Source organism: Staurois parvus, unplaced genomic scaffold (genome assembly GCF_062004578.1).
Source record: "Staurois parvus isolate SC_StPar_1 unplaced genomic scaffold, SC_StPar_1.0 ptg000535l, whole genome shotgun sequence".
Lineage (NCBI taxonomy): Eukaryota > Metazoa > Chordata > Amphibia > Anura > Ranidae > Staurois > Staurois parvus.
Window position 1 is genome coordinate 846,732 of NW_028318331.1, and position 18,718 is coordinate 865,449.

At 44.8% G+C, this 18,718-nt stretch overlaps 1 protein-coding gene across 1 annotated transcript in view; it reads left to right on the forward strand.

The window, feature by feature from the left end:
- The first annotated feature begins 10,333 nt into the window (after positions 1 to 10,333).
- YPEL1 (yippee like 1) overlaps positions 10,334 to 18,718 on the forward strand; it is a 31,541-nt gene continuing 23,156 nt past the window's right edge. The window contains exon 1 of the mRNA XM_089690603.1: positions 10,334 to 10,518. The gene's annotated coding sequence lies outside the window, so the exon portion shown is untranslated. The remainder of the gene's footprint in view (positions 10,519 to 18,718) is intronic.

Sequence of the window (18,718 nt, forward strand, 5' to 3'; positions counted from 1 at the left end):
TTTTGGAGTATTCACGGATGTAGCATTTAATAATTATATAATCTACTATTCATAGTTTTTGTTTTTTTTTCTTTTTTGTGGTGTGTTTGCACTAATAACACAGTTTGGAGTGGTTTTTGTTTTGCACGGATTGGAGTGGGTCTATGGATATGTTTGAAGTTAATGCACTATAGATTGTTTCTTTTCTTTTGAGGTTTTCACGGACTATTTAGGATTCAAATCCTTCCTATTGGATTAAGTTTAAATTTTGGATTTTTGGACTTTACTGGACACATTTGAGATTTCTACTTCATTGGACACATTATGGATTAATGAATTGTGCACATATTGATTGAAGATTTTATTTATTTATTTATTTATTGAACATTTGATTGATTATTTATTGGGTATTCACTGGGAGATTTACAAAACGGTTTATATATGTCAAACTCAAAATAAGCCTATGAAAAAGGTACCAGGGGCATCTCATGGGGCCCCCTACTGACCCCGGGCCCTCGGGCAGTGCCCGAGTTTCCAAATGGTCGGTCCGCCTTTGCCACTGAATCTGTTTTGTTATGAACCTCCTGTACATGTGTGGCAAGGCCCCTGCACCAGAGGCACCACAGTGGTTTGACAAAGGAGCTGACTGGCACTCCGAATCACGTTACCTAGGCAACGGATTACCCCCCAGCCTGACATCACTTCCGGTTCCGTGTTCCACAGTGGTTTCAGATGCTCGTCTATTGAAGCAGACATGCGGCTGCCTGGCTTATCCTTCCATGCTGTTAGCCACTGCTGACATTTCCTCCTGGTGTGTGGACAATCCCTCCACAGATGCTATTGTAAATACAAGCGCTCCTTCTGTGGATTGATGTGAATGCACATTTGGCTACCTTATTAAAGCTGATTTTTAATAGTGCACTTAATGACGCCCCCTTGTCTTCCCTACTGTCTTTTCAGAGATCTATTCCTGTCTCTTGGTGGAGCTGCCTGCTTTGTGCAAAAGATTACTAAGGACTATATTTATTATTATGGACAATTATGAACTCAGCCCTTTTTCATTACTAAGCTTTTATTAGGGAGTTATCTACTTATGTATTTCTGGGATTGTGCCATATACCTTGTGTCTCATCTTGTGTCCTTTCTCCCATCCAGCAGGCAGATGTAGTCTGGGCTCTCGGCTTTCCTTGGGGAAGTCTCTTTTCCGAACTACAGTCACTCTTTTATAATATTATTATTATACAGGATTTATATAGTGCCAATAGTTTGCTCAGCGCTTTACATTACAATGGGAGACAGTACACGAGACAGTACAATAACAATAAGATTCAATACACAAGGGGTTCGAGGGCCCTACCCCTTGGAGCTTACAATCTAGGAGGGAGGGGATAGTGGTACAGGAGGAAATAACTGTGGGGGATGGAGTGGTAGGAAGAGTGGAGGAGTTCAGTAATTAGCTGAGGCCAGGGTAGGCTTCCCTGAAGAGATAGGTTTTCAGGGTGCGCCTAAAGGTGAGGAGAGTAGGTGATAGTCTGATGGATTGGGGTAGGGAGTTCCAGAGGATGGGGGAAGCCCTGGAGAAGTCCTGGAGGTGTGCATGGGAGGAGGAGACCAGGGAACTAGAGAGTAGGAGGTCTCGTGAGGAGCATAGAGTACGTTTTGGGTGGTATTTGGATACCAGATCGGTGATGTAGTATGGGGCAGTATTATGAACAGCTTTGTTAGCATTTTGAATTTTATCCGTTGGACAATCGGAAGCCAGTGGAATTGGCAGAGGAGTGTGGCGGATACGGAGCGGTTTGTGTGCTGGTCGAGTCTGGCTGCAGCATTCAAGATGGACTGAAGTGGGCATAGCCTGCGGTGAGGTAAGCCGATGAGGAGGGAGGAGTCAAGTCGTGAAATAATAAGGGAGTGAATGAGTTGCTTAGTGGTTTCCTGGGGTTAGGAACGGACGTATTTTGGAGATGTTGCTGAGGTGAAGTCTACATGAGTTAGTCAGCGATTGGACTTGGGGCTGGAAGGACAGATTGGAGTCTAGGATTACACTTAGTACTCTGGCTTGAGGGTAGGGACTGAAAGTGGTGTTGTTGGTCTTGATGGAGAGGTCAGGGGGGGGTGCGGGCTGGGGGGAAAACTAGGAGCTCAGTTTTGGAAAGATTTAGTTTGTATCACAGGCTCAGTGAGTTGGAATTAGAGATATCCCATCTCCCGTCTGGGGCAGCACCTATTTAATTTCAGCATGCTTACATTCCACCCCCCCCCCTCTGATGCTCACTGCCAGATAGCATCTAAACCCCCCAAAACTATAAAATCACAACAGGGTTTACAAAAACATTAGAAGTAACTGGGTTCAATAAATGCACATGCACTATAACACTCTATAAACAGAATCACACATAAAAGTCAGGATCTGGCAGGAACACTGATTTACCTGTGAACTCCTCTAGCACGGTGCAGGGCGGCAACAGTCAGGATTTACAATCTCTACCCAGTCCATATAGATGTACCTCCCCACATTGTAATACTGGTAGAGTTTGTGGAATTCTGCCTCTATGTATTCATTTTGTTTGGCAAAGTCCCGCATGTATTCAGGAACCAATATCTTTTCCCAAACAGCTTTTCCATCGATCTTAGTTTTATCCTCCTCCAACTGCAAAAACAACTGTTTTCGGGACATAAGGAAATTTCCTCCCATACTGGGTGCGTACATATTGTAATTGTGTTAAGTGGGTGTTCTGCATTTTGTAATGTAACGACTCTTGCAGCAAATAGGCGTTGGGTGTCCTTACCATATACTCTCTATTTGGGCAGAAGCAGCTGCTGGCAGTACCTGTGACAAAGAGGGACATGGATGAGGGATCTTGGGCAGCTCCTCATCCAGGTCAAAGACCAATCTCTCCCATGAAATTCCCTTTGATCGGTCTTGGGAGTGTGGTGCCTTAACAAGCGGGGTCTCCCGTATTGGTTTGTATTCCATTAGGAGTGGCTGGTCAATGTTTCGGTGCTAGCAAGTCCAGGAGTGAGCCTGAACTATCCGGTCCATCCTCCTCATCTCTGAAGTCCACAACTGGAAAAGGTGGAGGTGGAAACTCTTCAAAGAAGACCTCCTTAGGACAGTAGGGTTCCTCTCGAGCAGGTGCAGGTTCTGTAGCAGTGATGCCGGATGGCGGCTCAACTTGTCACGTGCAGGACTGAAACCAAGTTTCAGTATCTTTGCTGGAGGCTTAGGGATACCGTCTTCTCTGGTGGCAGCAGCAGTCTCTTGAAGATGATCTAGCCCGATGATGCAGGGCTTCTCCTTCTCAACCATCCATTGGAACAACGGCACTTCACAGACCAAGCAGTGGATGCAGTTGGCAAGGGTGCCAAAGTGCCTCCGGCATAGCAGACAGAGTATCTGCAATTCTTTGGGACAAACCTGGCAGAAGGCAAAACCTAGAAAGGAAACATACTGGGCTCCGGTATCAGTCAGTACTGGGGGCTTCATCAAAGGCAGTCCATTCGCCCATAGTATCAGCTAGCAACACACGTGAAGCAGTTTGTGCGTCTTCAGGGTGTGGTTGCTATATACACCGGCCACTTTATTAGGTACACCTTGCTAGTACCGGGTTGGATCCACTTTTGCCTTCAAAACTGACTTAACTTTTGATGGCATAGATTCAACAAGCGGTGGGAAACATTCCTCGGAGATTTTGTACTGTATTGACATGATAGCATCATGCAGTTGCTGCAGATTTGTTGGCTGCACATCTATGATCTGAATCTCCAGTTCCACCACATCTTAAAGGGGCTCAATTGGATTGAAATCTGGTGACTGTGGAGGCCATTGGAGTACAGTGAACTCATTGACATATTCAAGAAACCAGTTTGGGATGATTTGAGCTTTGTGACATGGTGCATTATCCTGCTGGAAGTAGCTATCAGAAGATGGGTACATTGCAGTCATAAAGGGATGGACATGGTCAACAGTTCTCAGGTAGGCTGTGACATTTAACTGATGCTCAGTTGGTACTAACGGGCCCAAAGTGTGCCAAGAAAATATCCCCCACACCATTATACCACCAGCCTGAACTGTTGATACAAGGCAGGATGGATCCATGCTTTCATGTTGTTTATGTCAAATTCTGACCCTACCATTTGAATGCTCCCAGCAGACATTACAGGGAATTCTATCTAATTGCTCCAGAAAATACATGTTCTGTGGTGCTGCTCAAAGCTCCGTAGAAGAGAATAAATGGTGTTTCTGAAGTTGGAGGTTTCATGGCATGTGTCTGAAAACAGACAAAGGCAGCACTAGGATGCAGTGACCCAAGCAATTGGATGTGCAATATCAAGTGCATAGGAGTGCAGATTAACATACCCAGGCACCATACCAAGAGGTGGAAGATTTCCTGTAAACAGGCAGTGCCTTCCAGCCAGCCCCTCTGAGGAAACCTCTGGTTACCTGGATCTTGTTCTTCTTCATTGAGTCCTATCATCACACGGAAGGGAGGATTGCCCAAGCTGACCAGACCTTTGAACAGACCTCTGATGAGGGATTTTATACAACGCTCATATCTTACTTATTTCTGGTGAGTGCGCATTTCTATCATTTCCCAAGGAGCACCACCAGTACTTACTAATTTCTACGATCACAGTTTCATAGACTCTGTGGACATTGTTTGAATTTATTTATAGTTTTATATATGATTCTAGCGCTGCACTAATTTATATTATTTGATTTACTGCATATATTGGTTGCTTTGAGTGCATAGCTGCTTTTAGGATAAAGCGCTCACTACATATCTTTCTGTTTGTTTTAGGATGGATCAATGCTTTCATGTTGTTTATGTCAAATTCTGACCCTACCATTTGAATGTTGCAGCTGAACTCAAGACTCATCAGACCAGGCAACGTTTTTCCAATCTTCTATTGTCCAATTTTGGTGAGCCTGTGCGAATTGTAGCCTCCGTTTCCTGTTAGCTGACCGGAGTGGCACCCGGTGTGGTCTTCTGCTGCTGCAGCCCATATGGAACCTTCAAGGTTCGACGTGTTGTGCATTCAGAGATGGTATTCTTCATACCTTGGTTGTAACGAGTGGTTATTTGAGTTACTGTTGCCTTTCTATCATATCAAACCAGTCTGCCCATTCTCCTCTGACATTAACAAGGCATTTTCGTCCACACAGCTACCGCCTACTGGATATTTTCTCTTTTTCAAACTATGCTCTGTAAACCCTAGAGATGGTTGTGCGTGAAAACCCCAGTAGATCAGCAGTTTTTGAAAAACTCAGACCAGCCCGTCTGGCACCAATAACCATGCCATGTTCAAAGTCACTAAAATCTTCTTTTTTCCCCATTCTGATGCTGAGCTAACTTCAGAAAGTCGTCTTCACAATGTCTAGATGCCTAAATGCACTGAGTTTCTGCCTTGTGATTGGCTGATTAGCAATTTGTGTTACCAAGCAATTGAACAGGTGTACCTAATAAAGTGGCCAGTGAGTGTATGCCCCTTTATCCCCCTTCAGGAGCTAATCAGGAGACAGTCACGAGTTGTTCACGTGGATAGTTGCTGGGCAAGCCTGAACAAGTCTCTAACTAGCTAGCTATGCCATTGTCAATTTGGGGTTGGTCTTCAGGTGCATGCAGTAGGCATAGCCCCGTGCTGGGCACCAAATATAAGGAGTAGGGTAGTGGTTGCTGGTTACATCCTCCATGTTTTCCCTCCTTGTTGGGCGCTAAGCAAGAGTCACATGAAAGGCTTACCCCAGAGTGGGTTCTTCTGGGCTATGCTAGGCACCTTGTACAGGGTCTCTCTCTCTACTTCACACACTGTCCCTCTTTTATATCATAGGCTCAGTGGGTTGGACTTGGAAATATCCCATCAAAACCTAAAGAACCAGGAAAGACATTAACCCCTAACCTTCCTGTCTGGGGCAGCACCAAATTTCAACCTGCTCACAAAACGGTGAAAGGATCAGCTACAAAAAGATGTGAAAGCTACAAAAATAAAGCTAAATCCATCAACGTCATATAAATTGACCAGCTGCACAATTTAGTAGTATAGTTTGTAAGCTTCTTTTTTTCACAGTACTTTACTGCATTGTCCTAAAAGTTGAATAAAATTTGAAAAACACTTCAAACCTACAACCCCGTATTCCCAATTATTGACAAAAAATCAAAATATGGACTTCAGGTATGTTTTTGGTAGAAATTAGCTGAGTCAGGAAAGTATGTGAGCACTTGAATAGGCAGAAAATGGAAAGAATCCCCAGTGTGGACCTTTTAACACATCTGGTGCCAACAGCACCATTTTGGACTGCACCCTCTGCCTGCAGTATATCAGCCATGGCAAAAGTACCATCCACTTGGGTACCACATGCATGAGGAAACATATGACTACATATCACTGGGCATCAAAGAGCACCTCAATGAGACAAGGTAGCAAAAACTGCCCACTCCTCCTCAATGGAGCATAGCAGCTACTTTCTTTTAGTGTGTTGCTAATACACCCTTTTTCTTTCACCTGCTCCAAGACAATGCATAGCAGCTCTTTTCTAGGGGCCTGCTAATGCACCCATTGCCTCCTTCTCAAGGGCACACAGCACCCATTTTTATTTATACATGTTCTTTGCACTGTATCCCCTCTCATATAATCCAACAGAAAGTTCTAGGTCTTCCTTCTCCACTTCAAGGGTGCATAGCAGCCAGGTTCTGTATTTTGGACCTGCTAATGTCCCCTCTTCCTCCTCATCCAGGCCACATACTACCCATCTATACCGAGTCTGCCAATACACCCTCCTCCAGACCGCATAGTACCCATCTATATCGAGCCTGCTAATACACCCCTCCTCCAGGCCGCATAGTACCCATCTATATCGAGCCTGCTAATACACCCCTCCTTCAGGCCGCATAGTACCCATCTATATCGAGCCTGGTAATACACCCCTCCTCCAGGCCGCATAGTACCCATCTAAATCGAGCCTGCCAATACACCCTCCTCCAGACCGCATAGTACCCATCTAAATCGAGCCTGCCAATACACCCTCCTCCGGGCCGCATAGTACCCATCTATATCGAGCCTGCCAATACACCCCTCCTCCAGGCCGCATAGTACCCATCTATATTGAACCTACTGTTCCTCCTGCTCAAAGGACCTAGGAAATTAATCTAATGTTCAAACAACAGGTGTTGGTCACAGCTAAATACTGAGCTTGGCAGACAGACAGGATGGGGACTTATACTGCAGGTTGTATCTATTTGCTCATATTTTATTATACTGTACATTAGTGTATTTGTTCTTGAAAATAAGTATTTGATAAACCATAGCACCAATGTGACACAAAAAATTGCAACTATCCCTATTTTATTGGCCAGGGTCTCTTTTTTCAGAAAATATATGTTTGGAGAGTTTAACTAATCTTCAGGCATAAATGTGTAATTTTACATGTGTATAAAAATGGCTCTGGCAAGCAAAAGGGTTGACCTCTTGCCATGTAACGCAGTGGTGGGCAACTGTGGCCCTCCAGCTGTTGTGGAACTACAAGTCCCGTCATGCCTCTGGGAGTCATGTGTCTGTCAGTTTTGCAATGCCTTAAGGGAGATATAGTTCCACAACAGCTGGAGGATTGCAGTTACCCACCCCTGAAGTAATGCATTTATACATATGGGCCAGCACAGTGGCTAAATGTTGAGCACTTCTGGCTGGCAGCACTTGGGTTGTTGGTTTCAATCCCAACCACGGCACCACCTGCCTGGAGTTTGCATATTCTCCCTGTACCTGTGTGGGTTTCCTCCAGGTACTCCAGTTTCCTCCTGCACTCCAAAGACATGCTGGTAGGTGAATTGGATCCTGTCTAAATTGGCCCTAGTATGTGTATGTATGAATGGACATTAGGGACCTTAGATTGTACACCCCTTGATGGCTAGGGACTGATGTGAATGTACAATATATATGTAAAGCACGGCATAAATTGATGGTGCTATATAAGTACCTGTAATTAATAATATGTGGGAGCAAGAAAGGTAGACATTTATACCCATCCGTTACACATATGGGTCCATGGTCACAGGGCAAGTACTCAGTGGGGGGTGGGGGCACTGGCAGGGGGCCAGAGAAGAGGAAGATGCAAAACCATTGCACAGAGAAGGTAAGTATAACATGTTTGTTATAAAAAAAAAAAAAGAAACCTGAACCTTTTGTATCACTCTAAAGCAGAACTAAAGTTCCACAGTCACAAATAGTGAGCAAACAGGCTCTTTATTACAGAGCAGACAAGCATCATCTCTTCTGCAATAAATACACCTACCTGCTGGCTGTCTTCTTTCTCTGGTGATATAAACAGAGTTGCATGCGCAGCTCAACTTACAATTCCGGCACAGTCACCGACTGCCAGGATGACAGCCTCCTGCACATGGACAGAAGTGACGTCAACCTACGCCAGCCAATGAAGATGAAGCCTGACACCCAGATGTTATTACTGGCAAGGGACAGGGGCCGTTGAAGGAAAGGCAAGTTTTACTCTACTTTAAGCCCAGGTTCACACCAAATGAAATGAAATGCTGCGAATCCTGTGCATTTCCTGCACCACATTGCAATCATATCACGTTCATGCGATCTGGTGCAGATGTCAATGATAAATTAATGACACCCCGAAAACAGATTGCAAAACGCAACGCAATTGCCAGAAATAGCATTGCATGGGTAAGAACACCCATGCGATGCGATTCAGGTGTGAATTTAAAAAAAAAGGGCCCTACACCTTTTTGATGCTGATGTGATGCGATTTTAGCCATACAGAATGCAGTGCAATTCCTATGCAAATTACATGCGGTGTCCTGCACTGCATAGTGTGAACCCGAACTAAGGCGCACAGGGGATACGAGGGTTGTTGGTACGATTCCCAACCATGGCACCACCTGCCTGGAGTTTGTATGCTCTCCCTGCGTGGGTTTCCTCCCACATTCCAAAGACATGCTGGTAAGTTAATTGGATCCTGTCTAAATTGGCCCAGTATTTATGAATGTGATTTAGGCACCCTAGATTGTATGCTCTTTGAGCCTGGGTTCACACTGATGCGGTGCGGCACATCGCCTGTGATTCGGACAGGAACCACACCTCATTCCTGTGCAAATCACGTGCGATTTCTGTGCGGTGTAATTTCAGCCATACATTTTGTATGGCTCAGTTCACACTTCATCCACACCAAAATAGTGCAGGACCCTTTTTTTGTCCGCACTAGAATCAGATCACACGAGCGCTCAAACCTATGCGATCCGACTCTGCACATCGCACGTGTTTTGCAAACTGTTTTTGGGGTGCTGTTAACATACACACCCACAGCAGTCTGCATGAATGGGGGTGCGATTATGATGTGGTGAAGAAATCGCACAAAAACCAGTGCAAATTCCGCACCACATCAGTGTAAACCCAGGCTAAGGGTTAGGGACTGATGTGAATATAATATATATATTTACATAAATTGACGGCACTATATAAGTACCTGTTATAAATAAATCATTCTTTTTTAAAAGCCTGTTCTGTTAATGCTGGAGGCAGGCTGCATCGTAGATTGGGGCCACTGATCCATTATTGATAAATGTCACACCACATACTGAGTATAGAACAAAGCCCCAGGCACTCATTGGGCTCCGATCAGGCACATTTCACAGGATCACGTGCCCGGAATGTTCACATCTCAGTGGGCGGTGAGGGTACAACGGTCACTTTTTGGAATTCTCGTCCAGGTGTGTTCTATTCTGAGAATTGAAATCCACAAACATTTGCCACACGTGTATTGATTATCAGGACCTGCAGGCGAGCAGAGCAGAGGATGACAGCGGACGTGTCAGGGACGCCCGGGATCCATACGGTTAATCTCACTGCAGTGGCCCCTATACATTCATCACGCGCCTGTTGTTTATGCCCCGTCCGCGCGCACCCGAAGCCCCTCCTCCACGCCGCGTGCTACCCGAGCTCGCGCCTGTTGTTCAGAACCCAAACAACAGCCCAGACTCCCGCCTCCTTCTTCCCATTGGTCGCGGAGGAGAACTGTCACCGACAGTAGCCAATGTCTAAGCCGCCTCAATAGAGCATGTGCTGTCCTCCTAAACCATGCCTCCTCTTGTAGTCTCCTCCCCAACCGCAACCAAAACATCCTTTGTCTCGAGGCAGCCTACGCTTCTTATTGGTGGACGATCACAGGAGAAGAGCGCACATTGGCCGTGACGCACGAGCTTTCTGTTCCTGATAGGTTCTTCCTGCTGTAGTGTTCAGTGCCGCCGGGTGATTGGTTTCTAACTTTGTGATGGGTGACGGTAAGCACGCTGTGATTGGCTAGAACGGGCAGTGTTTTTACGTAGGCTCCCCCTCTGCTCCTAAACCGCCGTTGATCGTTCTCCAGTCAGAAACAAAACAAAAGCGGCGGGAGGAGGTGGAGGAGGAGGCGGCGGTGGTGGGTAGTGAAGGCCGCCCGGAGAATGAACTACACGGACACTGAAGAAGATAGAAGAGAGGAGGAGGGCCAAGCCAGCGGCGTGTGAGGCGAAGGGGAAGCAGAAGGTAGAGGAAATAGGGGAGACTATTGTGTCTGGGCATGTGGGGGGCAAAGGAGGTCCAGCTTTGTCTATGGAACGTGCACAGTGTCCAGCACTGTATGGGGAAGGCAGAGCCTGTCATTCAGCAGTCCCAGGCAGTGCACTCCACTCCTTCCATCTCTTCCCCCCCAGAAACATTGCCTGCCAGGGCTGCCCACACTCAACTGATGACCCTAGGGCTCCATGGACAAGGCTGGGGGGAGTTTCCTAAAACTGGAGCTGCTGTGCAGGGCAACCAATCAGCTTCTAGCTTCCACTTGTTCACTTCAGCTTTTAAAATGAAAACAAGGAGCTGATTGGCTGTCTCTAGATTCTGGCTGCTCCAGGCCCAGTGCTGTGTTCTGTCATCAGAACAGACCTGACTTCTACATCACACAGTATTTACCAACACTGGCTGTGCACGCAGAAATACACCGTGACTGGCCGCTTGTAGTGCGAGAGCTTGATTTACATTCTTATTTATTTGACTTCCTCATTGTCCAAACAAAACAGCTCCTGGTCTGGAGGCTTTGATGAAACAGCCTCTCTGCTTTCTCATGGACCCCCCCCCCCCTCCTTATGATCCCCAGTGACCGCTGCCATGGATACAATACCCATCTTCTAATATTCAGTGTTTTGTAGCCACATCATCTTCTGTTCATCAATTGGGCCTAAAGTTCCCATAAGCCAAGCCATCTCCTTCCCCCATGTCGGAGATTCTTTGTTTTCACCTTTGCTGTAAATATTTATCATGCTCCTTGACAAGTAAAACTGAGATAATGACAGGACGGAGATGCCAGGATGTTTACTAAAGGCAAGGGATCATTATCTTCCCTGGTGATTGGTAACACACACACATATAATAACATGTCACCATTATTAAACACGGTGACAAGCCAGCAGCTCATCAGTCCTAGAGCAGCGGCACTGAAAAGGTTAAGTGAGCTGTAGGTTAACTTGCCTGTAACTGGAGTAATGCTTTGTTTACGTCACAGCCTCCTCAGAGCTCTGTGTTTCTCAGCCATAGGGGACGCCTTCACTCTCTTGATTGACAATGTGTTTTTGCCTGCAGATCATATTCTAGGAGGCTTCATCTGCTCAGCAGGTAGCCAGCTGATTTCCTGTGACGACATGAAGAACTGATCCTCTGCCCGATTCACTGGTCTAAAAGGGATTAAAGTGATATGATTAACCTCACCCACTGCCAAGTAGTCTGAAATAGTTTGTGGTAAAGGCTGTCTGGCTGTCAGGAAGGTGTCGGGACACAGCCTAAGATCTGTGTTAGCGTGCTCAGAATCCTTGTGTAGTATTGTGCCTGGATTACTCCCATGATGTCAGTATTATGACCACATCGGGATTTTTAGTTTTCTGGCTAACATTTTGAATTTTATTCAGCCAAACAAAGCTAACCTTCCCGTCTGCGAGTTCCTTCCCCACTTCCTGTTTCTGCTACTGGCCGCGTTCGTTTCATTGTGTATATAGTAATTTGTCCGCCCCTTCCCTCCATACACTTTTGTTTCTTCCTTTTTTTTTTTGTTTCATCTTGCCTTTTTGGGCAGAGCCTGTGCATGCAATTCTTTATAGGGTTGTGTGAATGTGGACTGTCCATGTATCATAGGGTAATTACCCCAAGCTGTCAGTGAGACTGAACACTTGCTATTTTTAGACTGAAGCCAGCAGAGAGATTCTGAAACCAGTCGCTTTTGTCGACCGCGTGCCTTGATTGTTGTGTTCGCTCTCTGGCGTAGGGAAACAAAGGTCTCCATGGACTTTGGTCCAGAAATTCTGGCAACATATATGGGTGACTGCTGTCGCGACACTCCATTGTGTTATGTTCTGTTTTATCCTTTAACACTTCATGCATGTTCCTGTAATCTGCATGATTGTGTAAACAAACTTGCAGTAACTGATTTTTTGTTTTTGTTGTTGGGTTTTTTTTTTTGTTTTTTTTTTATATTAAAGCTGAGCACCCTGTCCTGAAGGGCCTTCTCATGTACAATTTTCTGCAATAATTTGCATATCAGTGATTAAAACCAAGGCTAACAGGTGATGTATTATAGCAGTCCTAAAGTTGCCAGTCAAGGCAGAAAATGACCCCTTTAGTCATGTCATACAGAAATATTCTCCAACTTTTAATTCCTTTATGCAATAGGCTTAAAAGGTCACAAATGGTTCTCTGGAATGTATCTGGTGTAACTGGAAAGTTTGCACAAACAAAGGCGAAAGCTTCACAGCCATGTGCTCACTCCTTTGTTTGAAGAGTAGACTAAGCGAATTGTGTTTATGTCAGCTCATGATTCTTCCATCCGAAATGTTAGAAGAGGGCTTTGGCTGTGTATATTGTGCAAACAAATATGTTGTGAGCTATATACATACAGTTCCTATGTATATATACACAGAGAAGTCCCCTGGTCTGTTTGGTATCTGTTGAATGTCAACAGTCCTGAAGGGCAGACTTGCTGAGAAGATAACATACATGAAAGCATGTAGTGTTGTCATGTCTTCATGTTGTTATGTCAACTGATAGACCTCAGGCTACTTCTCACATACATAGAAAACCAATTGTGTAACTGTTCATTGACATTAGTAGGTTTATTCTTTGCTGTTTACTGAGGGGGTTAAGCATACAGTCATAGCGTCTAGACTGTTGTACAGCTGTGGGGTTCTATTGTGTCCCTGCTCAAACAGTACTGTGCTCTCTTCTGGCTACCTACTTGCTGTATTTATTCGAAGGAGCCTTTAGATGGTTGACGTCACATTATTGGGGGGGGGGGGGTTACCTTGGTACCAAGCACACGTCTCTCTAATCTGCTCATGCTCATCTTTGTCTCGGCTCCGTTTCTGTATCAGAGTGGTTCTGGTCATATTATCCAGAGGTTTTTGATATGTTTCCTGCATGTGTAACCTTGGAAACCTCCACTGAATGGTGTTATTTATACAGCTGATCTCATTCATGTATACTGCCATAAAGAGAACTGAGTACACTCGTTCTTTTCGCTTTAGGCATGTCGGCATTTTCTGATTTCCAGGAAGTTTCATGTTTAATAGATGTGCACATGGAACTTCTAGGCTTGGGGAGTTCTCCTGCTTTTCACCACGCATTTCCTTTCTTTCTTGTTTGTGCTCTGAATCTCCCTTATTTTTTTTTTTTGTGCTGAACCCACTTTTACAGGAGCGTACAGTATTGCTGAAATAGAAGACATTGGCCAAGTTCAGTAAACCTTGCACTACAATGGAGAATGAGGAGAGACCACACTGAGTACGATTTGCATAGATGTGCCAAAGTGGTCTAGGATCTCATTTGTTCTTCACTTTACTGTATCCACTGTGAGGTTCAAGTCAGGTGATCTTACCATAGGGTGGCACAAGGTAGATGAAAACTGGGGACAAACTCGAACAGGAAAGTCTTTTGTTACAAATACATGTGTCCTGTGTAACATAAATGCACAGCATGTTCTTCTGTCACACAACAGTCCTTTACTGTTTATGGCCGGCTTCTGCATTTAGGATGTATTGTTGGTTTGTTTTTTAGCTAAAGGTATAAGTGTGCCATTTCAAGATTGGTCCCCTATGTGGGCTTTTTTTTTTTTTTTTTCGTTGCTCTTTGAAAAATTTGTTTCAATAAAATTTGCACAATCCATTTTTTTTCCCTGCTGCTGTAGCCATTCAGTGGAGGCCTTGGCAATCAGCATTGTGGTAGTAGTGGAGTAGATAGATTTCTCCTTTTTTCATAAATATGAACACTTCAATTGCTTGAATATGCAAAGTTGTCTATGGAGGAAGATGAGTAGGGGGTTAGTAGCAGTTGTACAGGAAAATGCAGCCTGGCCTATTCAATTTTTAGCAGAGAATATTTGTCCAGAGGGTGGGTAAGATTGCAGAACTTCCACAAACTTCACATAACCAGCTAGAAAGAACAGTGATCTGCTTTCATCTGGAGATACCTTAAAGTGTTACTTAACTCACTCACAAAAGTAAAAACAGTCTGCATATGCAGTAAAGTATGCTTGTTATACTCGCTGTGGAACTTAAGGGGTTAATACTCTGCATTCTGTTAAAAGGCGGTTTGAGCCTGTCTTCTCTGATCCTCCCCTTATTCCACAGTCCCCAATCCACCAGTTGATGGTGCAGAGCCCTGTGGGGCACTCTGCACATGCTCAGTTTAGTGTGTATTTTATATTTTCTGGGAGGGTGCATGTGATCGGCACAGGGCCAGTCAGCGCTGTCCAGACTGAGGGTCAAGGGTTATGTATCCTCATAGGAGAATGAAAAACTCCTACAAGATTAACCAGTATTCAACTGGACATTGATAGAAGTTACACGTCTGCTATATGCTGCTGACGGAAAAGGTATTTAGCAGTTTACATTTACTAAACTAATTGCATTTCCATGTTGTGTGTACTGTAGGAGACCAGATATAGTAAATGCAGGGTCATAGGTTTAGTAACACTTTAAAGCAGTAAAATTATAATGTGCTAGTATGCATTGCATACTAGCACATTATCTGAAATTCACCTTTGAGCGAAGCCCTGCAACACTGCGCTGTCACTGCTGACAGGGCTTCCACCTCCACCAACGCCCATTTTGCCTTCCGGGTTCACAGGCTCCGGTCGTTTGAATGGACGAGCCATGATGACGTCACTCCCACAGATGCGTGCGGGGAGTCTGTTTATGGCATAGGGCTTTGAAGGAACGGCACGGGTATGCCATTCTTTCAGAGGGCTGTGCCGGTGCCATCACTGGCAGCTTCACAAGTAAATATCTCCTGAACGGTGCAAGTTTAGGGGATATTTACAGTACCTACAGGTAAGCCTTATTATATGCTTACATGTAGCTAAAAGATAAACAATAGCATTTACTACCACTTTAAGCAGCTATTATTGATTAAAAGTGTTCGTCAACCATAACCTTTTTATATAAATGCTTGCTCATGATCCTTTATGCTCCTTTTAACCACTTGCCTACCAGGCACTTATACCCCCTTCTTTACCAGGCCAATTTTCAGCTTTCAGCGCTGCCGCACTTTGATTGACAATTGCGCGGTCATGCAACATTGTACCCATATGAAATTTTGATCATTTTTTTCTCACAAATAGAGCTTTCTTTTGGTGGTATTTAATCGCCACTGGGCGCTTTACTTTTTGCGCTATAAATTAAAAAAAGTGCAAAAAATTTGAAAAAAAAAAAGTTTATTTGTTTCTTTTATAAAATTTTTCAAACAGGTATTTTTTCTCCTTCACTGATTTGCGTTGATGAGGCGGCACTGATGGGCACTGATAGGCGGCACTGATGGGCACTGATAGGCAGCACTAAAGGGCACTGATAGGCAGTACTAATGAGGTGGCACGGATAGGCGGCACTGATAGACAGCACTAATTAGGGGTCACGGATAGGCGGCACTAATATGCAGCACTGATAGGCGGCACTGATAGGTGACACTGATGATGGGTACTGATAGACGGCACTGACTGGCATCACTTCTGGGCACTGACTGGCGGCACTGGCTGGCACAACCCCTGGGCACTGGTGGGCGGCACTGGTGGGCGGCACTGGTGGGCGGCACTGGTGGGCGGCACTGGTGGGCACAGGTGGGTGGCACTGGTGGGTGGCACTGCTGGGCACATGTAGGTGGCACTTCTGGGCACAGGTAGGTGGCACTGCAGAGTGGCACAGGTAGGTGGCACTGCAGAGTGGCACAGGTGGGGGCACTGCTGGGCACAGGTGGGGGCACTGCTGGGCACAGGTGGGGGCACTGCTGGGCACGGGTGGGCGGGGCTAGTGGGCGCACTGCTGGGCACCGATCATCAGGGCACTGATCATCAGTGCCCTGATGATCGGTGCCGATCCCCGCTCTGACAACTGCCGGTTCTCGGCAGTACTTTCCTCACGATCTGACAGCGTGAGGAAAGTGCAGCCGAGAACCGGCACTTGCATTTCCCTGTGATCAGCGTGTCATTGGACACCGCTGATCACGTGGTAAAAGGCCGGTGGGATCGGCCTTTCACCATATCACGTGATCAGCTGTGTCCGTAGGACACAGCGATCACGGAGATCGCCGGGTGCGCGCCCCCTGGGGCGCGCAGGAGAGCGCGTTCTGGGAGGACGTCATATGACGTCCACTCAGAACTGGCCGGCCGCGGTGAAGCCGTCATTCGGCTATGCGCGGTCGGCAAGAGGTTAAAGTTCTTATGCATTTTTTGTCTACATTCCTATTATCCTGGATATTACCTTCTAATTCTTCTGTTCCATATATATATATATATATATATATATATATATATATCTCTTGTAGAATGACAACATTCACACACTGCCATTCAATACAGCAGCAGCATTGTCACCCTTAGCTGTGGTTCACACTACCACTATATTTCAGCAACCTTCTGGGCGACACATAAAATTGCAGGTCAAGTAAAAACACATACATTTTATTGGATGCTGTCCTAATTGCAGCGATTTTAGTTCTTGCACTACTTTTGGGCAACACAAGTGCACCATGACTTCCATATACTTCGATGTAAAATCACCAGGAAGTCGCTGTATGTCTGCGCAACTCGGCAGCCATTTCTGATACTCTGTATCGCTATGTTGGCTACAACCAAAGTCACCTTGAAGTCGCACCTGGTCAATGGGAAGTAGTACAGGCAAAGTTGCTCGACATTCATGTCGCACCAGTGTGAACCAAGAATTACATGAATAAACTTGCTGATGGTTTTTCTTTTTGCTAAACTACTTAGACCCCACCCACTCTCAGATCTCAATAATATAAAGGCTTATTCTGTGGTTCCAAGATGAGAACTACTAGTGTTAGTAACTTTCCTTGCGATGACACAGGACGTGTTGGGAAAAATAAACGCAAGACGGCTCCGAATTTCTGACATGATCAACCACTTGTGGTTTTTTTGTTTTGTTTTTTTTTTTTTTGAACAGTTATAACAAAATGTGTTTAATATAAACAGACCAAAAAAAAGGAGCAAATAAGAGAAGTTAATAGTTGGGGTTTTACACAGAAAATTGTTTGTTGTGCAATAGTGTTGTGAGACACTTTTAAGTGCTTATGCAGCAGCTTCAGAATACTGCAGAAAATCTGCATGTTACACATTCCATGTTAAGTAGAACAATATTTACATCAGTAAATGCATTGAAAATACAGAGGTGATTAGTAACAGTCCTATGGCCTGTGATTCCCATAACAAAAGTATGCACCAACACTAAGTTGCCCATCATCATTCTGGTATTTAAGCCGGGTTCTTTTACTGCACATTTTCACTCCATGTGCTTCTTTTTAACAGTTCCACTTTTAATGCGATTACGATGAGATTTACAGAATTACTGACCAACAATACCCGATTACCCAAATAATCTCCAAATATTCAACCTTGCAGTGAAAAAAACTCTTGAGTTCATTGAATGCAATCATAGTTGCATAGTTAGTCTGCCTGAAAAAAGACAAAAGTCCATCTAGTTCAACCATAAAAAAAAAAAAGTTATAATCCTATACCCACAGTTGATCCAGAGGAAGGCAAAAAACCCAGCAAAGCATGATCCAATTTGCTCCTGCAGGGGAAAAAATTCCTTCCTGATCCACTGAGAGGCAATCGGATATTCCCTGGGTCAACTGTAATTATAAATTTTAGTATCCAGTTATATTCTGTGTATCCAAGAAAGAATCCAGGCCTTTTTTAAAGCAATCTACTGAGCTGGCCAGAACCAACTCTTGAGGGAGTCTATTCCACATTTTCACAGCTCTCACTGTGAAGAAACCTTTCCCTGTTTGGAGATTACATTTCTTTTCCTCTGGACATAAAGCGTGCCCCTTGTCCTCTGTGATGACCTCAGGGTGAATAACTACACTGAGTTCACTATATGACCCACTGATGTATTTATACATGGTGATCATACCCCCCCTTAATCTCCTCTTCTCAAGAGACAATAAATTCAGTTCCTCTAATCTTTCCTCATAGCTGAGCTCCTCCATGCCTCTTATCAGTTTGGTTGCCCTTCTCTGTACTTTCTCCAGTTCCCCAATGTTCTTTTTGTGAATTGGTGCCCAAAACTGAACTGCGTATTCCAGATGAGGTCTTACTAATGATTTGTACAGGGGTAAAGTGATCGCTCCCTCTCCAATACAAGAGAGGATATTGCTCGTTTAGAAGAGGCAGCTTGGCATTGCATGCCATTATTAA